Below are 8,416 nucleotides of genomic sequence, written 5' to 3'. Positions count from 1 at the left end.
ATCTAGTTATTTCTTTTCTGTATGTCAGAATGCTATTCTGCTGAACGAGACTGTCTGCATAAGAAAGCTAAAAGCAGCGGCGACCTGTGTGCCCAGGAGGTACTGCCTGAACAGCACATCCCTAATTCACTCAGCTGAATGCAGTTTAACTCTAGTATTTCCCTAACAAGTTGTTTCTCTCACACAGATTTTTATCTTCAGTCCATTTTGACGTCTCAAAGAATTCATCAAATCACCATTTGTAAGTGCTGGGAAACAGCTGTTTCTAGTGCTAATAGCAATGGCTTATCTTAAAAACCCCAAAGCCCTCCAAACCACCCCATTTCTGTAGCTGTTTCAGATCAAATAAGGAACTGTTTGAATGGGGTTTCAAACTATTATAAGCTCCAAACATACACAGCATTCAGTGATGTATTTTACCCAGGCCTTGGGGAGTGTGAATGCATCGGGTGAAACCCAGACACGACGCTCTGGAGGGGACTTGCAGGACGGGGACACTGGGATGTGGGAGGATGCTGCCCCGTGATGCAGATATCCTGACGCGGGGAGTCCCCGGCCAGAGGTGCCAGTGCGCTGGTTAGTGTGTCAGCTGTGGAAACTTCCACCCGGAATCAAAGGGACAGTCATTATCCCTGCCCGTAAGCCCAGCGCTGGCCAGCTGCCGGAGCCCGGGTGCCATTGCAGCCCCAGCCCCGCTGCCACCCGCCACGGCTCCGCAGGACAGCGGGGCCCGAGGTGTTGCAGTCGCACAGAAACACACTGGAATAAGTAAAAGGGCACCAATACATTCTGTCATCCCCATCCCCTACATGTGCTGTGCCCGCAGCGTTCCCCGCCGGGCTGCAGGTTTAATTGTCCTGTGGTTGCTATGGATGGAGTTTGCCGTATCTTCTTCTCTCCCAAAGCACTGAGCCAGGCTGGGGCGCGCATGGACAACTTCCCTGGGCAGGAGCATCGTCGGGATCTCACTGCCGGCAGAAGCGCTCGGTGCCATCTGCGCCGAGCAGTTTGTTTGCAGAGCACGGCTACCTTCTGTTTGCTACCTTCAGAAATGAAATTGCACGATGCAGGAACAATCACAGGGAAACGTTTCTGTCATCTTCGCTGGTACTCTCAGCTCTATGGCCTCCTGAATGTGAATTAGTGTCTTAAGCAGTTTATTCATTCATGGCAATCTGTTCATTTATTTTCAAGAGATTGTATAGCTCCGGGAAGCCTTACATGGTTGGGTTTTTTTCCTCTCTAAGCTCTGACTACAAGATATTCTTTCTTTATTTTTCTCAGATCGTTCCTGCTTCCACTCTGCTGAGCTGATGCATGAGACAGCCCTGCTCTCAGAAATGGAAAGGAGGAAGACGTAGGACTTCAGTGAGGAACGCCGAAGCGGCCGTGACTTACCCAGAGGTTGCACTCGGCATCTGCGCAGCGCCGAGGGGCCGAGGGGACCGGCAGCAGTGCAGGAGTGCAGGATGCGGCCACCCGAGCACCGTCATCCTCCAGGTCCTCCCACCCCACGGCTGAGCACCACGGCAGTCGCTGCGCTGCAGGACACGCTTTGCCCCATGCGAGAAGGCACGGGCAGCGAGCCGGTGGCACGGCGGACGGAAAAAGGATGAACCCCTGCATCCTTTGAAATATGCCGCAACAGGAAAACTGAATCGGGTCTCTTGGGAAAGTAAACTTTCCTGAAAAGCTCCCAACACTCCCCGATTTTCATAACACTGCAGGAGCAGTCGTTTCCATTCTGTAGCCAATACCATGAGCAGATCACAGCCCAGTTGACCGAAATAGTCAGCTTTGTTTTTCAAAGCAAAAAGCACAAAACAATGTAAATCTTTCCAAAGCCTAAATAAACGTTAGTTTTACAGAATGGACGTCGTCCAAGTTAAGCTTTTGGGAGGTTTTCTTCTGGATTGTTTTTATTTTTCGAGATTTTTGCAAAAAAAACCAAACCAAAACAAACCAAAACCACCTCATTAGCACAAATGTACAAAGGTATGACAAAGGAATAGCAAGGCAGCGGAATTACATTCCAGGCACAGCTGAGGGTAGCACAACATTTGTCTTTGTGCAGGAAGCCAGAACAGAGCTTGGCATCATCCAGGTTTCAGCTGAATCCTATTTTTCAGCTTTAGTGGGACGAAGCCGTGCTGCAGCACAGTGCTTACCTTGCGCAAACCAGTCTATTTCTTCCCCATCATTTTGGATCTGGTGCCACGGCCTTTACAAAGAAAAAACTCGCATTAAATCTGTTCTTGTTTTCTGTTCTTTGGGATTTTGCCCTCCTTGCTGGAGCTCAGAAGGGTTGTACACCACCAAAGCAGATACACTACTAGTTGGTTTGTCCAGAACGAAATGTTAGTGTTACGGAGTGGAGATTTGGCAGAAGGCTTATCTATCTGTGCTGCCTTTGAAAGCAGTGTCCTCAGTGTGGTCATCTAAGACTGCAGCAGAGGCCTCCAAAACACATGATTCTGTTTCTAAAATACAAGGTGCTATTTGTACAGAGAAGACAGCTCTCCAGTGTTTTTCTTCCCCTGTGACTTTTATTAATTGGCAGACAGTATGAAAATGTGCAGCTGCATTTAACATATATTTTCAAATAGACTTTTCAGGCATGGCTTATGCTATTTGATCCATTAATCGTATATCTCCCTGAGTCCAGAAATAATGTTAAAAAAGTCTGTATAGTTATGGCTTATTAGGGTAAATCGGTTTTCACAATGGCTTTGTTCATTTCTATCCTGCTTTTCTGAGAACAATCTGGCCAACTATTATTTTCCACTGTTTCTTTCATCTACTAATTCCAGCAACCTAAACTGGATATTCCCCATCATTCCAAAGTGTTCTTGCTGGCTTCTTAGAAGTTATTTTGATTTCATAGATACTGAAAGAATATGAACATTTGATGAAAACACCCATGTTCACTTGCAAGTCCAGCAACTTCCAAATTGTTGCTGTTGCTGATTAGTTTTCTGTGAAAAAAAGGATTGTTAGCCTACGAGATATCAGACAGATTATAGCACCGCTCTGTATCGTCCATGCCACGAGTAGCTAGTAATAAACAGCCAAATTTATCAGCTCTTAAGATACTCAGTAGCTAAACCATTAGCCCATGTTGAAAATCTTCAACTGTTTTAATGGATTCAAGCCATAGAGTATTCAAGCATTAAACGAAAAAGCTGATATTGAAACTAAGAGTATCAGAAATGTAATATGAGAGCTTTAAAATGAGAGTCTTGTAGAAATTAGATTATCCTTGTCTAGAAACACAGTCCACAAGTTCTTTAACATCCTTTCTGACATGAGACAGCAGAACGCATTTGAAGAAATCAAGAACAGATCAGGAATAACCCAGGAGCAAATGCTGAATCCACAGTGAACAAAGATTTCAACCAGTTCTGCTGAAAATAATGGCCTGTTGAACGGGTCGTGTGATAGGGAAGGGAGAAGAAGAAACACAGCAGAAAGAAAATCGGGAAAGCCCAAAGGCAGTGTTTGCAAGTTCCCTCGCATTTGCTGTGGAAACAAAATGATGGTAACGAGCACAGCCTCAAATGAGACAGTGGGGTAGACAAACTTTGAAAACCTGAGCTTCTGGGTCATTTCTAAGGCTCTGGGAAGTACCTTATCTTCCTACTATCAATGAAGTCCTTTTGTAAGTTTGTAGAAAGTTCTGGGGAAACAATGTAAAACTGCAAGCAGAAGCTTGAGTGGGAGACTCTCCTTGGGCACTCTCAGCAGGCTGAGTGCAACAACATGCAGAAAAAACACTTATTGCTTAAATTATGCATCCCCATTTGTCTCCAGGTAGACTTTGAAGTGCTTTTGCTAGAAGAACTCTGTCTTCAGAATGAATTTCTCATTTTATTGCTGAGCAGATATGAAGCAAAAGGAGAACTGCACGTTCGCTTAGAAATTCCTAGCAACGCACCGCAGGCTGCTGTGGTTTCAGAAACGAATCTGACGGTTCATTCGAGCAGCCTGCCTTTGAACTGGGCGAATCCCAAATCAATGGCGAGCGTGGGCTGAGGCTGGCTGCTCCGTCCCGCAGCGCTGACGGGAGCAGGGCTGCGAGAGCGGGGGCCCCTTGGGCTAGTGCCGCTCCCCTCCGACGAGTCCCTAATGAAGAAGATTAGCATGTAGCACCTTTCCAGCCACGGGTGCCAACAGACCCAGGTGTCACATGGAGGCTTCTCCCGTTCCTGGTGATCTGAAGCGATCGGGACACGATCACGATGAGGAAAGGATCTGCCAAAAACCTCGCTGATGGTCTCTTCCAGGGATGCAAGATCCTTACAAGCATCCTCACTCCCTGCATGCGTTTTAGCCTCCTACTCGCAGCGTGGAAGCGCAGCGCTAAACCGTGTGAGCTAGAAACGTCACCTCTGCCGATGGCATTCACACACAAGGAACGGCCAACCCACAACCCCTCCATCGCCTTTGAGTGCAGCGGTACCTGCCAGCCACTTTGTAGATGCAAATGAGGTTCTTTGCAACTTAACAAGCTCCCCACTAACATTTTGCATATTCAGTTAATGGAGGGTTCCTGAAAAGTCGGATTATTGTGGTGCATATGGCACATCCACGTCTTGTTGAAACCATGTCGCATTTCCCAGGGTAGAAGTCTTTGTTGTTGATGCTCTCTGTCCAGCTCAGGACACAAAACAACTGCAAAACATCAATATTTTCTACAGAAAAAGGAATAATTTTTACAAAATATTTTTTTCAAAGTATAGAAAAAGTTACTGTGGAAAGAATAGCAACTTGTATTTCCATATTACTGTGGCTCATCCTCTTCCCAGGGGAAGCACTAATGTGAAGCACGGTACAATGAAGGATTCAGCAGGTATGTGTAAGAGCCGCTGATGGTTGTGCCAGCAGAGCACCGAGGTGCGTTGTGAAGCAGACATTAGTATTTTGGTGACCAGCACTGGTACAGGTATCCTGAAATTCTCAGAGTTCTGCAAAATGGACATTCTTAACCTGGTCCTGATTTATTGAAGAAGCTCTTTTTTAACATTCAGCTCCATTTGATATCACAGGTATGAAAGCCAGAAGCCCAGATCTCCAGATTATCTTCAGGTGACAGAAATATAAAAGAGCAAAATTGAGTCCACCCCAATTTTTAAAGGGCAATGTTGCAAAATATGCATGAGCAATGTTGTTCAGATCTTCTTGTACCCTTCTTTGGCTGCTGTTCAGTTACTCTCTCAAAAAACACCTCCCCAGTTACAAGCAGCCTGCCAAATTTCAGCGCATGAAGATTCTTTCAGGGTTCATGCTAAACTTGGAAAGAGAAGATGCCACAGTAATCTGGGCTCCTCCTCCCCACACTAGCCACCTGGGAAAGGAACCTTCCTTTCTTGCGCCTGCAATTAATTTAATGATAAAAATGTGCCATTTTGATGTTCAGGGACCTGGTGAATTTGCACTAGCAGGGACGCAGGCAGCAAACCAGCCTGTGGATGCAAAGAGGCAGAGATGGAAGAAAAACAAGCCTCTTGTTGGCTGACAGTCATAATATCCTGGGTGCTTTCAGGTAATCTTCAAAATGCCGGGACAATTATTCCTTGCCCTGCCCAGCTTTGCTGTCTTCGTTTTTTGATGACCCAAGCTACAGCTTCTTCTTAACTGAACCTGCTGATCTCAAGCATCGCTGGAGGGGAAGGTGCTTTTTATCAGGGACAAGTCACGTGTGCAGCCTCTTCTTTCACTGACCTCTCACCCTTTCGAGCAGAAAATACCCCTAATTTCCAGTTCCCTCACAGCAGGCATAAATCCCATGCCCACGACTGGCAATGCTGTGCCGTGCAATGCAGGAGCGCAGGTTTCGCTACGGCTTCACAGTGCGGGGATTTTTAAGCACTGGCCTTTGCCTTCCTTCTCAACTATATTATCTGAGTAACCTTTAAAAAAGGAGACAAAGTCATTTAAAGTGCTATTAAGCGGCACGGGTGCAGAGCGCTCCTCGTTCAGCCATCCCTCTGCCAGGCTGTGACAGCCGTGCCGTACCTCGCAGAGCACCGCAAACAAGAGAAGATCATCAGCTGTTCAGAAATGATCCCCAAGGTCTCAGTTTGCATTAAAAAGAGTTTAACCATAGCTCAGATATAGATATATCAAGCAAAGGGTAATACGAGCTTATCACCCGGAGAGCTGTCAACATTACTTAACTTCTGAGTTGATTCAAAAGTTTGAAATTATAGTCATCACAGATAATGTTTAATTTAAACCAGGGAGCACTTTCTGAACACTGACTTATAATTTCTTTTGAAATGGGAAATACCAATAAATAGAAAATATGACCTGAGAATCTACAGACAGAGGTTATCATCGACTTTCGTTAACCTTGCCATTGAGAATTTGCTCGTGTTAAAGGGGCCAGTATTGAGTGGCACAGGGGCATGCCCTGCAGAAACGCAGGGTCTTACTGAGTGAAACAGGTTCTGGGCAGGACCGGGAGCCAACTGGTTAGGTCTGGGTTTAACCGAGGTGGAGCAGACACCTATGACTTGTTCTCAGGGGTCTGGCAGCCAGGATTTGCTGGGGAAGCGTTGCAGGCGAGGCTTGAGGGCTCTCTGACGCTTGTTCCCGTGACCGTCCCATCTCATCTTTCCCTCCAAGAGCCAAAGCCACTGCGGAGACACTTGAGAATCACGTGCACGTGGTGCTGCTGGCGCCTGGCTCCTGCCTTTCCGACGTCTCGCAATAGTCTCACTCTTGTGAAGACAGCAAAGTTTTTATAACCCACTTGTGCTATCAAAGAGCTTACACATTTTGTAACAACTCCATCTTTATTGACAAAGGTTCTTCTGGGATGCTGCAGGTCTGCAAACTGGGCGACCGGCGAGGTTATGAATTAACAGGTTCCCAACACAGAATACGCATCAGCCGCAGCTGGTGACAAGTAATGGAACCGTCGCCACTGTTATCACCGTGGGGATAAGCACGGCAAGTCGGGGGGAAAGGTGCAGCTCAGTGCCCGCTCCGTGGGTGCACAGGGCAGGCAGCTGGGGAGCTCTGTGCCCTCCGCTGCAGCTCCTCCGGTCACCTCCTCCTCCTCACTACAGGGTAAGAGCCTGCAAAGGGCAGTCACCGCATGCTTTCTGCGGTGCATGAGTTTTCTGGGTGGTACCTTCTTTGCATCACCTTAATACAGCATTTAAAACTGCAGCTAGGCAAGATAGAAATGGTGCAAAGAAGCTTTGCTTTCATCCAGCCCAATCTGGCCCAGTTCTCACCTTGGCGGCTTAGGCTGGTGGCTGTGCTTTGGTGCTGCAGCACGCGTCGGGGTTAGCAAGCAAGGCCAGCAGGTTGTCAGGTATCTGCCGGGTCTGCCCAGCCTCCTCCTTCCCCAAGTTATTGGGCAACCTCCACCCGGGTGGGATGCTCGGCAGGGGAGTCCCTCCACGGAGGAGAAGCCGTGAACAGCAGCTCCGCTCAGGGACTGTTTTCAGGCGGGAACTGCCCGCATTCAGAGCTCGTTTTGGCTAGAACATTTAACCTTCTGGACCGAGGTCATTAGCTTCCAGGGGCAAGGCGGGCTGAGCAAGGCAAATGCTGTAAATCTTCACAATTTTACAGTATAAAAGATTAAAAGGTGTTGCTTAGACTCACAGAATAAAATGACGCTTTTGTTCAGGCGCGGCAGAACTTCACCAGAAGGGATGATAAGGCGGAGGTGAGTCCCGGGGAGCACAGCCAGCAGCCCAGGCTCTCCGGTGCACCAGCTTCGTACAAACAAATACAAGCAGGAGCAGAAAAAGTCATCTGGACAGAGTCCTAGGGTTACAGCAGCCAAAGGCAGACCTGAGTCATGCTGCTGCCCATGTGTCAGGATAAGGCAGCAACAACAGAGGACCAGAGCACTTTTTTGTCACAAAGATCAACCTCAGTTTATCTCATTGTGCCTCCAGTATGTTGCTGCTCTATATTGGCTTTGGCATTTTCATGCAAGAGAACAAGACAGTCTGACGGTCGTGGGCAGCAAGGACACCAGCCTGGGCTGCAGAAGGACCCACCTGAAGAGCATCTTCTCCAGCGTGAACAAACCACTGCTCTAGCCCAAATCGAGTGGGGTTGTGCTTCAATGTAAGAACGACTTTTGCCAGGTACTCCCCCAGTCAAAGCTTTCGTAGTTCACACCCACTCTGGTGTTTTCTCTTTAAAACACTTTTCTGAGATCAAAGCACTACTGTCGATGATCATCCTGAAACACCAGGCAGAAAATAGAGCCCTATTTTCCTGAGTTCTGGGCAAATCTGTATCAGAAACACAACCCAGGTCTAAGGACTGGCTCTGAGAAGTGGTTACAGAAGCAAACATGAGCCTTGAGGGTTCATGGGTGCTGATGATCCAGCACTGTGGGTGCTGATGATCCAGAACGAGCACTCCGGATCCATCCTGCCATGAA

Source organism: Gymnogyps californianus, chromosome 5 (assembly GCF_018139145.2).
Source record: "Gymnogyps californianus isolate 813 chromosome 5, ASM1813914v2, whole genome shotgun sequence".
In the NCBI taxonomy this organism is placed as follows: Eukaryota; Metazoa; Chordata; class Aves; order Accipitriformes; family Cathartidae; genus Gymnogyps; species Gymnogyps californianus.
This window is presented reverse-complemented; position numbering follows the sequence as displayed.